This window comes from Epargyreus clarus, unplaced genomic scaffold, assembly GCF_041222505.1.
Source record: "Epargyreus clarus isolate Ecla_fem2 unplaced genomic scaffold, WU_Ecla_fem_2.2 ptg000026l, whole genome shotgun sequence".
Taxonomy (NCBI): Eukaryota; Metazoa; Arthropoda; class Insecta; order Lepidoptera; family Hesperiidae; genus Epargyreus; species Epargyreus clarus.
Genome location: NW_027332233.1, coordinates 17,706,464 through 17,724,438, shown reverse-complemented (window position 1 = coordinate 17,724,438; position 17,975 = coordinate 17,706,464). Strand labels below are relative to the sequence as shown.

Below are 17,975 nucleotides of genomic sequence, written 5' to 3'. Positions count from 1 at the left end.
ACCTGAAGCCAATCACAGATGCAGTTTTACTTGGGAACTGAGAAGAATGTCCTATATATATGTTAGCCAGCAGCCACATTCCACATCATTCTACTGAAAAAACTGCTACATACGCGATTTGTATCGCTATGGTACATTCCCGACCCAACTATACTGCTTCTACTTAATTTCTGCCTAATAATAGCAGTGTTAGACGCTGCTGTGTTTCGTTTTGAATGGCGTGGTTAGGGAGACATACTTTTCCGAGGTGTTCCAGCTTAGTCATCAGGGATAGCGGCGCATCTGTGTCCGACCTCAGGTAAGGAATATCTAATCCTATCTGGGCTTGATTACAAATGTGCATGGGCGGCAGTAGCCACTTACCATTAGGTGGACTGCATGCTCGCCTGCTACTCCTATATTATAAAAAAAAATCTTCTTTTCTACGTTTATTAACTTTAAAACAGTGACTTAGAAACAACAATTATTTCCCCTCACCATAAAATACACCTTTATTTTAATGTTTTAATTATACATGTTTCTTATACAATATGTCGATCGCTGAATTCTGACCTTTATAACTCGATTCTGACATAAATGGCCCCGGCAAAGGTTTCAGCGGCCATTTACAGGCACTGACCTATCTTTGACATGTAAAGTAGATGCAACCGGTAAAGGTACTTTAGGTTTCCATCGCTTCTCAAACAAGTCGCAGAGCCTTGTTGACTTCGCGGGTCAGCGCCTTTTAACCTTTCCAATAATTAATAGTGTGAAGGCCACTTGAAAGTCAGAGTTAAGAGCTTGTTACATGTATGTAATTTTAAGTACATATTTTTTTGATTTAAAAATTATAGAAATGTATATGACAAGTACGCCAGTACGCCACAGCCGCACCTACTTTTTAGGGTCCGTAACCAAAGGGTAAAAATGGAACCCTATTACTAGGACTTCGCTGTCTGTCCATCTGTCCGTCAGTCACAGGGCTCTATCTCCGGAACCGTGATCTATCTGTCTATCTAGATCTGATCTGTCTATCTAGACACTTGAAATTTTAAGTATTTACGTGTCATTCATAATCACCCAAAGACGTCTATTGCTGTTTCATATATTATAAATAAGTATTGTTTAAAAAAATGAATAATAATCTTTAAAAATAATTAACATTTGGTTGTACGGTAACCTCCATATTTTATTCATTACTGTATTAGGTAGACAATAGCAGGTATTCTGCAGCCCTGATATTAATCTAAGACATGAATCTAAGTACTTATTAACATTTACATTTATTTTCCTTGAAGTAATAAATAAACGTAATACAGCAAAGATTCAAATTGTTTGCTATAACAAGAAATATATCAAGATGTTTTCTTTTTATTTGCCTACCCTTTATTGTCTCATAAGTTGGTAAGTGCCACATTCATAGTTCGTCCGAGCGTGGCGAGCGTGCCGGGACCGCCGTGGGCGGCCGCCTCCGTATCATAAAATCATCTCTTTAGATAACTTCATTTGACTGATACACTCGCAGCACCTAAGGATAGGACACACGAGCGTGGTTGACTAGATTTATGGGATATTTATTTATTTATTTAATTTTCTTGTAACACCTTAAACTAGTGTATCAAAGGGTAAACTTAACGCCTAATGGCATTCTCTGCCAGTCAACCCTGGGCGATGGTGATAACGTGTGGTAGGCTTCTGGATGAAAACAATAAACTGCATACTTACAATAAAAGTGACTTAATATAGTAAATACAAAAAAAATAATTACATAATTATATATATAATATTTATTTAGTTACTAAATAAACAGCTACGTTTATTTATAATATCCAATACTTAAAACTAAAGAAATTGTTCGCGCAAAAACGTTATCTTTGCCTTTTTAATAACCTGACAACTACATAAAGCGTGGACTTCCGGAAAACAATATGTTCTGTTTCCTGTATGACTTTTACTTCTGTAATATACATAGTTACGTTTCTATCGGTTTATAACTTTATAAATATATATTATATAAATATATATATATATATCTTCTTGTTATGTTGCAGGCAATTCGGTGAGCAGAAATAACCATAAATGGATCTACATTTTACGTTATACATACAGTCACTAGGTGCGTACTTAACATTTATAGTGAGATATCAATTACAGTGTTACTTCGAAAGAACTAATTTTACTACCGAATGTTAATGTATTTTCTATCTGATTGAGGTCGACTATTAATTGATATCCGGTAGGTAATAATATTATGGTCGCTTAAAACAAAATGTACGAAAATTTAAATATGAAAAGTATATAACCACTACCACTACTTAACTTTAATAATACTTATTATAACTTTAAAGATAATTGTTATGAAATAAAACTACTGCTTTAAAACATAGCCTATGTTACCCTTTACAAAACCCGTTACAATTTAGACGAATCCAACGTGAGCTCATAAATATTAAAATTCTTTAAGCCGTTTGAGCTGCGCCAATAATGACATAAATTGACATCAATGTTTACACACTGACATACATACGCGCGTAAAACATTGCTTCTGTTGTCGAGTAAAAAGTAAAAAAACACCAAAAAGTAAACTTTGAAAAAATATTCTTGACTTTATTCCACTGGTGTGCCCCAAGCACTAGCTGCGCCAGCCCGTGTCTCGAAACTCTCGGGATTAAGTCAAAAGCTCTGGTGATCCCTGAACAGAGGAGATTGCGTTATGCGCCAACAAAGGAGTTCCCCTTCACGTCCTTAAAACGCCATGTATCATGCTACTATTACACGTGTTTAATTCCCTTCATTTTAACGTTATTAAGGGCCTCTTAACTAGAAATATGGTATATTAGTACAAAATTACTTCAATTAATTTTACTTACCTAAATATTCAATGTTCTAGAACGATAAGTGGATTGATGTTACGGTATTATTTTAAGGAAATCACGAGTAGAACTTAATAATATACGGAATGTATGCGATATTTGTAATAATAACAATTATATTTATTTATCCTGTTATTTCCGCACCACTCGCCGAAGTATGAAGTTCCATCCACGACTCGTGGCGGTCCTCCACGGTTCGGTTTGCACGGACGTTCTTGCCGCGGACGTGTAAGATGTGAAATGAGCTTACTCCTGAGGTATTCCCGGAGCGTTATGACATGGGGCTCTTCAAAAGAGGTGCAAAAAGAGTTCTCATACAAAACCGGCGATGCATTGGCGACTCCTCTGGTGTCGCCAATGTCCATAGGCGGCGTTGACTTTCCATCAGGTAGCACGTCTGCCTAAACGTGCGGTTAAACTTTTTTTGCTGCCGTAACCACAAATGTGTAGAATAAACTTCTCAGTGATATATGTTTTGACATAATCCATCAATCTATAAATAAACATTGAAGTATTGTGCTGGTCTCGTGTGGACAGACACGTGGTGAGAGATAAAAAAGGGTTGCAGGCAATTGGATTTTCAAACGAGGATTATTCATACAAATAGGCATGGGATATAGTGTAATATCCGGTGAATCTCGGATTCTTTGCTATACTACGAATATACGTTAGTGTGTACGTGAAATATGAATGATGATCTTCCAACGCTGCTGAATTATCAGGATATGTCAGAATTGGTAAATGATAAGGGATATTTATGACGCGGAAAAGACTTTTCCGTATCTATCCTAGAGATTATGTTTAATAATGTTTTATTTGCTAACCTAAACGCATATATTAGTACTAATCTAAATCTAAACGGCGAAGTGAGCTCCATGCCTATTTGCTCTGTAACAAAAGGTGTGTGTTTTGGTTTGAAGTCTTCAGTTATTCATTTGTTAATGCCGAAATTGTTTAAGATGGTTAATGGCCCCTTCGAACATTTAATTCGAACACAAAGTTCAAAAAGGACAATAAATTATTTATTATCTTTCTTAAACTTAAAAGGCAAACCTTTTACCCCTAAAGTTGAATAGTAACAAACCATAATCCAATATCATTTCGTTGCAACCACTTTGTAGAGTCTTAGCGGGGAAGCCTGCGGTCACTCGCGGGATGCTGTCTAGATCCCGCATTGAATGTATCCTGCCACGGGGCCGCGGGCTTCACAAGGCACGTTGTATTGTGGTATACAGTTATTACTTTATTTGATGGATTCGTTGCAGTGGTATCCTTGTAAGGATAAAATGCGGAACGGAATGACTTTTCCATTTTTTATTTGTATTAGGTTTAACAGTTTGGATCAGAAATAAGTAACAATGTACCTAAAGAACATGTGTAGGTACTTTAATTTTACAAAAACATCACCAAAATATAAAAATTATGATCTGCTCTATAGTACTAGGAGCGTTGGTTTAGTGTAGCCTCATTTACTGACTCCGTTGAAGCCACGGTAATTGATTTTCAAGTGTAGGAAAGTCAAAGTTTAACGGACTTCTTTGTTAGTCCATTTGTTGTTCTAACAAAAACTGCATAATTATGTTCAGCATAAAGTATTTTTTTCATTAGGGTTCGAAAAATACGTATTCTTATATAATATTCAATATTACACACATTGCATCCAAATCATAATTTTGATATTTCAAATAATTATAAGGCCATTATAAACAACTTAAACATAAGAGTATGTCTATGACCCAGTAAGTCACATTCCACATAATAGTGTCCTACCTAGCTATCGAGGAAGACAAGTTGTCGCTACGAACCCGTTACCCCGACCGTGGGTATCAGAGCGCGGCGGGCACTGCGCGTAAAACCTCTTTCCCTCGACGCATCTTGTACTTGTACGCAAATCATTCAGTCATTATTAATGAATTTCTTGTCTAAACCGGCCGAGCTGGGTATTATCGACCCGTTATATAAGTTAGGTTTACCGTTTTGCACGACCATAGTGAATAGCAAAGTGGTATTATTACTTTTCCGGTTCTATAAGATGTAAAGTTATGTGCGTATTAGAAATTATCATTTGCTTAAAAGGTGAATGAAAACATTCCACGGAAACCTGCACAAGTGCACACTGACGAGTTCTTTAAAAAAATAAAAATTAAGTACTTTAAAGAAGTAAAAATCACGCGTTCCAACTACCAATCTGGCCTTCAAATTGGGTAACAATCCAGTTCAAAGGTTCCGTTACATACATTTCAAAGATTTATTGAACATAAGAACAATAATGAACAAATACAAATTGCTCGTAAACGACGACCCAGAGAAAGTATGTTCTGCTTACTGAACTGTTACAATTTTCTTTTACAACTTTAATAAATATAAATAATTACAAATACAGTTATTAAATTACGTAATTGTAGTTACAGTTTTTAGAAGTGAATAGCCCATCATTTTAATATATGTATGTGCATGTATGCGTGCGTGTATGCATGCATGAGTGTGTGTGTGTGTGTGTATGTGGGTGTGTGCGTGTGTTTGAGTGTATGTGTGCTGTCATTTTCCAACTACAAGCGTTTCATACTCATTCATGCACCTATATACATAGAGGTAAAGCTAATAAAAGGCTTATCAAGGGTGTGTGATATCTGCTATCGCATTCGGCCAGCGCGGTAAACTATGGCCAAGTCCCTTGCTCTAAGAGATCCGTAACCAATAGTACCAGCAGTAGGATAATAATGAGTGGACGACGATGGACTATGCAACAATAGTTTAATAATGATTTGCAGATCAATATTCAACGTTACGCACTGATTGTTTAATTATGTAAATAATATTTAAATGCATCTTGTAATGGACAAGTGGTAATTGTTTACCGAGTAAGTATTTACATAATACTATCGAGTGGAGTGTTGGTTATTTACAATGTGATTTATGCTTATGCGGTAATTTCATTGCATGTGCAATAATGTATATTTGCATAACATTGCTTTACAGCATACACTTTTAATTGAGTGTACTGTTATAATATGCATTACATCGTTTGATGAAGCTTGATACTCAGTATAGTACCTAATGTAAATACTTAAAATACATTTTGAATATAAATTAGTACATGAATACACTTTAAGAAGCTTACAGCATCTTAGTAAGATTAGGTAGGTATGTTTGAAGAAAGTAAGATTGTGCATGTTTTGGCCATGTGTTTGTGTATATGTGTACGGACAATATTGGTCATTCAAATTGATACTTATATACCGTTTAGGATATTTTATACTTCATAAGTTAATAGTACTTTTTAAATCCTTAAATGTAATCTGTCAGCAGAAGGACTGTGGCAATATCAAAAGAGATCAGTCAATAGATCGGTGACCATTGTGGCATTGTCAAAATGTTTAATGCCATGAGAATTAAATGATTCTTTCCAATTCATTTCTATTAAAACGCCATGCCAAATCATATTGGATAATATGATTTGGCGAGATCATAATCATATTATGATTCTTTACGGACATTATAACATTTTTATAAATTCTTATTTAAAAAAATATGATAATAATTTAGTATACAGTGAATTATTCATATTTGATTCGATTTTAATAAGCTCAATAAAACGGAACATGAAAATGAAAACTATTGGCAAATTGAATAAAGCCGTTCTTCAACTATTGTTGAGCTTCATTACCAAAAGTTTATTGCGGAGTGAGAGCTATCAATGCGAAAGTTCACGACCATTGTACTGGCGGAAAGCTCAGACCGCTGTTAAAAGTTCATTCTAATACTATTAATTAATGTGGTAGGTACTGATAGTGCAATATGATAATTTTTAATCGTTTTGAAGTTATATATGAATAATGTAGCGGTGCTTTAGATGAGGTTATGATACTGAAAAGATGACATGCCACACAAAATGTTATATCTAGTCCTTTGAGACTGGTTTGAGATGTTTTTACATCATACCATATTTTACATACGCACTGAGCCGATAGCGCTATCGTACTCCCTTCTCACAACTGAGAGAAGATGGACTCTCTATCAAGGTGCTAGATTTAGGCGAAGATACAGATTAGCTAACCGACATCCAAGAATGAGACGTACTGACTCTTCGCACAAGTTTACATTTACAATACGATATTTTTCTTCAAAAAAGTTTGAGAAATCTGAAGCAATTTCGAAACACAGGTAGACTGTCTGACTTTTAAATATTCTACTTAGGAAAAGTAAATTTATTTTCACACCAGGTCAAGCTCACCAGATTTCAAATCACTCCTAACCACGTTACCAGAGTAATCTGTAAACGTATTTACAGCTCACGGCGTTCAAAGATAACATTATTTTTCCGTTCGCCAGACGCCTGATGCCGTACATTCTAAACAAGACATAAACTGAACTGGGATTAGCTGTTAATAAATGTGGCATATTATTTAAACTCCCGCCTGGATGCAGGTGGGAAAATAAACGCGTGAGCTGCGGGCGGCTGGCGCTGCCATTTATAATTCAGCGTAAGCAACTAGTTTAGTTCGCAGTTGAAAGGTCATAGTCGCTGTTTCTACAGAGAAGTACAGTCCGCGTAAAACTGCTAGTCCGCTCTGAATATAGAAATTAATCGCGTCGCCATAGTAAATTGTATGAATACACCTGCTCGCTACAACTTCTGAGCAGACTGGCAGTTTGGTGTGGACTATACCCTTAGTATGAATTTTTACGTTTGCTCGAAAACGTTCACCGTTTACGTTTTTGATACGATACGATCCACGAGGGCGCTGTATGTGCAAAAACGTTTTTGAGCAAATGTAAAAACTAATGTAATGTTTGTAATGTAAAAATGTAAATACTAAGGGTAAAGAATCCTCCACGTAGTTACAAAAGCTTTGTACGTATTGTACGTTATAAGATAAATGTATGAGTTTTCTAGGAATGGTACGAAGTTCACTTCTCGACACCTACGTTCAAAAGTTTCCTGTAGGTAATAATTTCAGATTCAGCATTATGATAACTTTCTGCTGCGATCTACTATTTACCTTATTAACTATTCTTCTTGAGTCTACTTTTCTAGATTTGTAGATTTCTTGATAGTGTAGCGATAAATTGTACAAAATTGTTAATCTCAATTTTCAATGCAATATTAATGTATTTTATTGAGAATATGTATTTACTGAGGAACGAATGTACCTATTCGGAATCTAAAACTCGCTAATGTCTTGCTCGGCTCGGAATTGAATCAAAGACCCTTACGAAGATCAACGCGGGTAAGTATTATTCATTTTACTGACTAAATACCTAGTTCTCTATAATTTATGATCTGTACCTCGCTGCTCGATTTCCCTGAGCCATCGATCGTGAGTATTTCGGCTTCAACACTACAGCCTACACGTATTTACGCCTTTAAATATTTATATCACGCTACCCGACATTTATAATTAGGCACGTGTTCCTTTATACTTATCAACTGTACAGAGGACATGGCTTACAAATGCTCGAACATTTCCAATGTATGTTAATTGGAAATTATTAATATGCTATTAAACATCTTAGCAATGTTGTCTTAGTTAGAAATATTTTAGTAACTCTGAGTATGACATTTTCCGCTGAAAACTAAGTTTAGTTTTCTTCTAATCTCTTATTCAAACTTGTGGATATGGAACCTTTTTTCGTTTCTGTACGAAAAAAGGTTACGAAAAAAGGTATCCGTAATAACAGCGAGCCCAAAAATGATCTTGTTGTTTCATATGCACAAGCACGTATAGAAGAGGCTGCGGTGAGTCAATTCACGGGTGGGACACGGGTGTAAATTCGCGCTACGGGAAAATGGCCTAAAGTTGGTTAAACTCTTAGCGGTCCCACGGTGGCAGCAACACCGTGACACCTATTCCTGCATTAACAGTGTAATCTGCAGACTTCAAATACATATACATATATAAGACGTTTCCATTGAATGATCATTAGAACACTGTTATTTATAAGACATTCAAGGCGTATGGATATTATGATATTTTGTAAAAATCCCTATAAAATGAAAATCATGATAATTTGCTAATGAGCTCATAAATATTTCATACAAAATCAAACCTTACTTGTACGAGAATGAAGCGACAAAAATAAACAAAGAATTTCCGATTCATGAATGTGTATTTAAATGAGGTATACTGGAAAGGAGCTTTTCTTCCTATGGGAGGTATCTGAATGTGTAATGTTTTCAACTGATTGCCTCTCAATGAAACGAACCGGAAGCCCTTATATATGCTTCCTGCTCGCGTGTAACCCGCGGGTATAGGGCTGTCTAATAACCCCTTATCTTGTTATCATTGATATTTTCTCCCAAATTGATTGAAATTCCTCGCACATTAACAAAGTTTTTCTGTTAAAACAGAAAAATACGCTAAGTATTTTATTAAAACAACGCCTAAACTACGAAATTACTTGATGCGAAAGTCATAAATTCACTTTTTTGTCACTACCAAAGTAATTCTGAAAACAATGCTTTCAATTAATTATTATTCAACTCGTGTTAATCCTTACTTCCTTACTTATATTATAAATCCGAAAGTAACTCTGTCTGTCTGTCTGTCTGTCTGATTGTTTCTTCTTCACGCCTAAACCACTGAACGGATTTTAATGAAATTTTGTACAAAGATAAAGAAGGGCATAGGATAGTTTAAATCCCGGAAATCCCACGGGAACTAGGGATGGCGATCTAAGATTGATTAATCGGAGTATCGATCTTTTGGACCAAAAAAATCGATTATTTTAATCGATATTAGTAAGGATTGAATCGTAAACTATGCATTTGATCAAGTGATGATCTTTAGCAAAATTGTTGTCCATGAGCCCACGAAGGTTCTAGAGTTGGTACGACCAATTTTCGCCAGATGGCGCCACTGTCGTTCCAATGAAGGTACTTTCAGTTTTATGTATGTTAGTATGTCATATTATTTTCTTTTTAACGCGAGCGAAGCCGCGGGCAAAAACTAGTTTTAAATAATCTCCTTAAAAGATGAGACTTTTGAAGGCTAAAATGTCCTGTTATAAAGAACCAGTAGTAAAGTGTTTAATGGCAACCCTTCAAGTGCAAATCCGCTTCCTTCCTGTTCACAAAGTCAAAAGTACATATTTATTCAACAATGTTTGAAATAGATTGTGGGCGTAGCGTACATTTTCATCAGTAAAGATATTACAGTTCGTCCACTCGACGTTATCTATATAAGCCGTACTGATTTGTGTATTCAAATCAGTAGGATCATTAGGACAACATGATCGTCGACATATAAAAAATAACCCTTAACTTAACGTGTGTCATGAACATACACAAAGAATACACAAACAACTAGCACCAGATCAAAAACTTAAATTCATAATTTTGATATCTCAATGGTCGGGGGTTGAATAAGTAACTCACTGCGTGTTAGACATGGTTGCCACGCAGGTGCTTCGAACTGAAAACAATAAGTATCTATCTGTAACCTAGACACCTACGACAATGAATACGGTACGACAAAATTTTAGTTCTGCTATTTTCAATTCCATTTCAGTGCATATCCCAGTTTATTTGAGCAACGGTGATAGCCTAATAAATGGCCTAAACCCCGCACCTTCATTACATAAATCAAATCCATCACGCAATATTTATGGAACTAACCCTTGTCTAGTCATCACTCACAATATCGCTCCAAGAGATTGTTCTACGCAAGCCTCATAAATCAGGCAAATTATTTCCATTAGCTACAATGAAGCTTAGAATATATTTGTCTTTGAACGTAATTAATTTCAAATTTCTTTAGGTGGTAGAACTTACTGTGGTTTGACTCCGACGGCAACGTCGCTACACCTATGTATTTCTGCCTAATAACAGCAGTATCCAGCGCTGGTGTTCCGGTTTGAAATGAGTAGTAAGGTCTATTAATATTTTCAATAATTACTTTACAAGGAAAAGTTAAAGGATATTTGACGTATTACTATTTTTTGAATAATTACGTTATTTGAATAATTATGTTATTTAGCAATATCAAAAAACTAACCAATATCTTGTAATTTATTTACGTATTCCGCGCATCATTTAATTATAACGCGCTGTCAGGATTTATCTGAATACTAAAGAATGACTACATATAGATTATGTATTTATATGACGAAATGATAGATATCATTCCTGTTATAGTCCGCGTAAAACTGCTAGTCCGCTCTAAATATAGAAATGAATCGCGTCATAGCAAATTGTATGACTACACCTGCTTGCAATAACTTCAGAGTGGACTAGCAGATTGGCGCGAACTATACACGTCTTATCTGTAAGCTCTAATGATCGTTTAAAATGTAACGTACTCATACTTGTTACTTCTCTATCATAAAAAATAGTTGGAAATGTGATTACTAGTATAATTTACTGTATAAACAACCACTAGTCTCCCAGCATAAGTGCATACATGCATGCAGCATGCTAAGTGCCCTCAGTGCATGTGCTACTTCCGGCATGGGTTGCACTTGCGAGTTATTGATAAATGCAAACACCATCGTATATGCCAATAGCATGGTAATGGCCAGAGAGTTATTATGGAACAGAAATGCCTAATTGTGCGTATTTTTAGGATGGTACAATATTTAACAGTAAAGCCCGTCGTGGTTCGACGATGGCGACGCACCATCCATGGAGACACAAAACATAAAGCGCCATTTTGTCAATTTAGACATTTAATGTTACGTTACTGGCACTATAGTTCTGATACAATCCGCTAGGGGCGCCGATTGGAATTTGTATGGGCAAATACGTAAAGAAATATAAAAACAGTCATATTTGTCAAAACGTAAAAACTCATGGTGAGGGTACAGTGGTCGTAGAGGATCTCATAAGAATTTCAATGGACGGCAGTGACTTAGTGGGGTATTTAAATTTTATGAAAAAACAAAACATTACGGATTGATGGTGATCATGTTGTTATATTTTATTTCCGGTTAAACAATCATGATCAATGGTCCCTAGTAACATGATTAAGAAAAACCTTTTGAGTGAAATTTAAATGGTTTTGTAGATTTCATCAATCAGTTCTAGTTCTTATGTGTCATGTGGTAATAACACATTAAAATGCATTCGCTTCAGTATATTTAAATGATGCACCCAGTATAATACAAATGGCTCTTATATCGATACTTTGTATGGATCAGATGCGGTGTGCAAAGCTTTTTGCTTGTAAATAATCGCCTATCATGTATAATGAATGAAATAATGTCGCTCTTAAATGCTAATATACATTAATTATACAGTAAACAAACTGCTTTACATTTATGGTTTTTTATCTAATAATACTATTTTACATACTTCTTTAATAAGTACCTTTTACTAACGGGTAATCGACGTAGGTCTTTAGTAATAGTCAATTAACTTATTTTGACTACCAGAGTGTGAAACTTGATCATTTAGATAATATTGACAAATTTCCATCTTATGCCGACAAAGACTGGTAAAATTGATGATTTCTATATATTATCATTTATCATTCATTAGATAAAGTATATAATGAAATAATAGAATATGATACGTGTAGTTGTCGCACTAATTTACAGAATTTATGACCTTAAAGAAATATTAAAGATTTCTTATTAAAAAACGCCCTCAAAGGTCTCTCGAGTTATCAGTTACTTTTTTGAGATGGCAGTAATTTTGTGAGTACCGTGGGAACGCCACTTCTAATTTATCGGGTCTACCACAAAAAGTGTCATTAGTTATATGTAATAGCTTTTTTGTTTCGGCTTGTAAATGTAATAATACGTGAGTGTGTATTATTTACAAGAATAAAAAAAAACAATAAAAAAACGAAGCTTTTAATTTATGTTAATAATTGTATTTATTTCCTTAACAAATTTAACATTAATTAAGGGAATAAATTCATACGTATGCGTTACTCTGGTGCTGTAATGTGGTACACTGGAATTTGGCTTAACACACTCCGTGCTTCTAGATATCCCTCCGTGCTTATAGGCGAATTTAAGGGTGCAAAAAATAGCATAAGTACACACGGATAGCCAAATACTGAAACTTATATAATAATGTGTTGTCCATAAAACTGTATGCGTTTTTAGCATTACAGCGCCCCTAGCTGACTGTATTGGAACTGATTGGAACGGGTAAATACTAAAACAGTATTTTTTTTAAAAACATAAATTATTTTACTACACAGGATACTGTACAGAGTGTCGCGTTGTCATGGCAACACTGCGACCTTGTGTACAAAGCTCCATTAAATGAACGGATATCAAGTTTCCTATCCTATCCGTATTTAAGAGGACGATATATTTAGATATTGTCTAGTTAGTCTAGACGTAGTGACGTAATTGATAATATTATGAACTACAAATACTGATTGTGTCAGTCAATTACTTCCCTTATAATAGGCAAGAGATGTCATAGACGTGACTCAGACCCTTTATTAGATAAGACAATATATTACACAAATTCCCTACGTCTAAAACTATTTCATTATTTTATTAATTACGACATTTGCTGCAACTGTTTTTATATCTTACTGCTACTTATCAATCTCTTCCTGCAGGTGAGAGAGAACTGGAGCATCACACCACTGGAGCACCACACTGCTCCAACGGGGATGCGTAGAGGGTTATTTTTTGTACTTGAAATATACTTACGTCCGTTATCAATATTCAATCTATCCAAATTTTGCCTACGAATGATCGACAACTGACAACATCATACATTGTTAAATTCTGATGTGGTAGGTAAGAAATGGATAGATTGATTATTAATAACAGAAGATAACATAATCATTTATACATTCACGCGATTAGCGGAAACTGTTCCCGTATTATTCGCAGGTGTGTGGCAGCACGGGTTGCAATAAAGACCCGTTGTAGCAGCCTTGTAGCGTAATAATGTAGTGTTTGAGATGATGGTCGGCTTGCGATGCCCAGGGCTATCATTATGGTGCCCGTAAGAGTAACATCCGTATACCGTGACTGGTAACTGTATCGTAGAAATGCAACAATTCCTAATGCTAGCTCCTTATACGAGTAGGTATTAGTCATATTACAATGTTAGATTACATTGAAGAGCACATAAAACTAAAAAATAGATTGACATGTTTGCATGCCAGGCTAATAAGCATAATTGAGGTTTCTATTATAATAGAAAGTTATAACTTGGAATTCATTCAGAAATAAGGCAGACAAACACTTATATGTATTAATTATTTATGAAAACAATATATCAAAAAACTATTAAATTTATGCAATAAACATTGTAACTTATACGAACTTTATGATAAAATACTGCCATTTAAAATGTCAGTATTCATTATTAAGTTATAAATATTCCCTTCCGAAAACAATAACAGCTTATTTTAGCACTGACAGTTGGGCCCTTGATAAGGTTATGTATCGAGTCATAAATAATAATTATCTGTGGACATGTCGCTGACAGCCCTGCAAGAACCGGATGCGCAGTTGAAAGGGCAAGCTGCCGATAAGATGGTACTCCGCGGGTGAACGACCGGCTCGCACCTCGTTACATCTCTCATTACAGCTTCCTTATGTGATTGCATCTTCGACTTAAGAAGATAACGTGTTTTTATAATGTAAAAGAAAACGAGCATACGGTCGTGTGAGTGGGCTACTACCAATGAATATCTGTAATCAACCCGAGATAAGATTAGATCCCTACCTGAGATAAGTTGTAATGCCTCGGATAAGTAAGTGTATTGTAGCTTAGACAAACGCCGTTTTCGGAAATTTAGCTACAAGAATCAAATTGGCAAGATACTTTATATGTCTGCATACGAATTATAATAACAAAACTTGTTTAAAATTATCATTTTTATTTAAATATTGACTAAGTTATGCTTGTCAGTGATGTTAGAAGGTAGAAAAGAATGTGGCAATGTTGTGTCCCGAGTACTCTTACACAAGTTCGCTCCAGCAATATCATTATTATTTTCTATTCATCTCAGTTCTCAGCTGATGGAGCCACGTTCATAATGACGTGAGCTATTTTAGGAAGAAATATTGCCCCATATATTTTTTGTTATAAAAGGTTAGGGCTATTTATAGAGTTCCGCCTAAATTAATATTCGTTTAAGGAATAACTTCTTTAAGTACAAAACAAATGTGACGAAAGTTATGTGTTATTTTTTTTATTTTATGAAAAGTTGTACTGAAGGTGGTAGGACTCTTTATGGTTCGGCTCCGACAGCACCAATACCACACCTATTTCTGCCTCATAACAACAGTGTTAAGGAATCTTATCCTATCTGGGGTTGATTACAGATGTTCACGGGCGGCAGTAGCCACTTACCATTAAGTGGACTGCGTGCTCATCTACTACTCCTATATTATATAAAAAAAAATATAAATTTACATATGTTTCCTACGACAAATCAGCCGTGTCATGCGTGAGATATTGTGCTCCAAATTTTGAACAAGTCTCCCTTTAATTTGTTAGAAGTTTGACCTACAAACTCTTAATTACTCGTGTTAGTGGGTCACGGTGGAGATGGGAGTCTCACTGAAAATTATTTTAGCCGTCATGGAAAACTTTTTACGTTATACAGAGGAAATTGAGTTATTAAATATGTACAGTTCTTTTTAAGTTTCTTAACGCTTAAATATAATTAAAACAGATGATACTCTTCTTCTCATTAATAGTGATTTAAACATTATTTTGAACTATTTATTTCTAGCTTGATGACATAAATATAATTATGTACCTGTAAAGTTATTATCTGACCTGTACCCTTAGTATGAGTTTTCACGTTTTTACAAAAATGACTGTTTTTGTTTTTGTATACGTATTTTTCATATATTTCGAATCAGGTCTGATACAATCCGCTAGTAGCGCTGATTGGAAATATATGGGAAATACGTATACAAATACCAAAACAGTCATTTTTGTAAAAACGTAAAATATCATACACCCTTAGTATGAGTTTTTACGTTCAAACCAGGAAAAACATAGACAAAGTAAGAAAAAATGTTGAATCATAATACGACGTTATTAAGACGCTATGTCGTTGCATGTACGATGACAAATACTTGACAAAAAATGCCATCATGTATAATTACAGTTGTGATACAAATGTAATTCGCATAAAAAGTTCACCTTCGCAACATTATTTAAATGTACGATGGTGCTCAAACACACATAAGCACGATGCGTTTTAGTTCAATTATCCACAAGGTTATGTCTACGTTTTGTTTTGATCTCAGGAGTAAACAACATTTTCAGGGACTGACAACTTGGGAGTTTAGTATGAAAAGGACTTATGCATGTAATTTTGTTAAATTTATTTTTTACCTGACTGAAGAGAGTAATGTTATTCAAGCGTATGTATAACATATGTAATGTTTGTCTCATTCTTTAGTACGCTGTACACATCAAATGGATTGACTGATTTTAATACATGAGGTGTCGTTGGATTCGCCTTAATTGAAGTGATATAAGTTATACTTAAAGCAGTTGGATCTTTTGTTTATATAATAATTTTCTAGTTTAATTATATGACTGAACTATACTCACTTACTTACAGTTCTTTCAAGTGCAGTTCACAACTAATGATTACCGCCCGTAAGCACATGTGACACGGTGTAACTAAGTCCATTTGCGCAACGAAGCAACATAGGTTTTAGTTGAAACCGATCACAGATACAATGCCACTCCCGAGGACTAGGACAGACTCATATGTAAGTCTGTCAGCGTCTACAGTTTTTAATTAACAGCAATGGAGAGCTATTGAAATCTCCCCGGCACGTCGCGGAACTATTCTATTTTTAAGGCGTGCACAGGAATTTAATCGCAGGATCGAGGCGGATATTGCTGGAGCGCCCCATGAGATGGATTATTTTGTCAAAGGAATATGACGCTCAAAGGAATGCTCCCGTCATTTCTTTGTCAGGATATAAAGCGTGGATGCTTATTCTTAAATTATTATACAAATGCGCTTGTTTATGTTGAGCAATTATTTATGGAATCGTGTGTACCAAATTGCCGTATACCTAACTTTGAGGCTCCTTTTGTTACATAAATGTATGAGTATACGATGGCATTAAATATTTTCGTATTTACGAGTTTGAGTATTATTATTAAATAAACAAAAAAATATAAAAACACAGACATATTTTTTATTATTTGTATTTAGGCAAATTCGTATTATCCAAATTATTGTTTGGTTTCAACGATGCTAGCTGTGAACACAAGTCTTAATGACGAATCAATTTAACTCTTGTTATACAAATGACTGTATTGTTTATGATTTCAGTGAAGTTCATCAAAGCTGTAAATATTTGCGTTACAAATTAGACAGGAAACGTAAAGCTTTGTTTGCCAATAACATCGATAATAATAAGACGTTGAAAGTCTGGAGAGAGACGTTGCTTCATAAACATGAATTACTCATTATGTACTAACTACGTAGGTATCAGGCATGCTATGGAGCCTCGTTATTGTAACCGAATCTTTTTTTTTGTTTACGAGGGGGAAGCCTTCAAAATATACCGACGACGTGGTAGCGACGCCGGGTTATGTGGGATGTTTACCGCACTAAAACACCCCCGGTAGCCGTCTTCAACGCTTGTTGGAGAACTCCGGATCCAACGGATTACAACCGGAGTATCGTAACCGAACCTATGGGACATCCGAAATAAAAATACAACCGAAAGCGAATATTCTATAATCAATTAAAAAATAAAATTTTGACACTATTATGAATAGTTTATGCCCAGCGAAGTCATTTTAGTACAGTAACTAGCTAGTAATAGCCACTTTTTTGATAAATCGTTATATGTAGCTCAAAATTTTAAATCAATTCAATTCTAAAAAATCAAGAATGTAGTATTTAATATGAGTTATCAAAATGAAAAATGAAAACAATAATACTTTATAAATCATTTTCATGTTCATTTAATCACAATTTGTGTAAATCTTGACAAAACAGCAACGTAAGTAGGTGACGGTCAAAACCAACGTTATTCTGTTTGATACAATAACTGACAAAGAAATATTTGTAGATATATTTATTACTCGGCCGTGAGTGAGCACGATACTTAAAAACAAAAACAATACTTTAAAAATAAATCTTTTAAATCGGGGCAAATAAATATGTAACTAAATAAATAAATTTGTACAATTGTATAATTAGAAATTAA

At 34.8% G+C, this 17,975-nt stretch overlaps 1 long non-coding RNA gene across 1 annotated transcript; it reads left to right on the top strand.

Moving 5' to 3' along the window:
* The first annotated feature begins 15,856 nt into the window (after positions 1-15,856).
* LOC140752962 (uncharacterized) lies at positions 15,857-17,472 on the top strand. The gene is made up of 3 exons (XR_012103528.1): positions 15,857-16,102; positions 16,361-16,514; positions 17,305-17,472. It is a non-coding gene; the product is annotated as an uncharacterized LOC140752962 (long non-coding RNA).
* Positions 17,473-17,975: the final 503 nt, after the last annotated feature.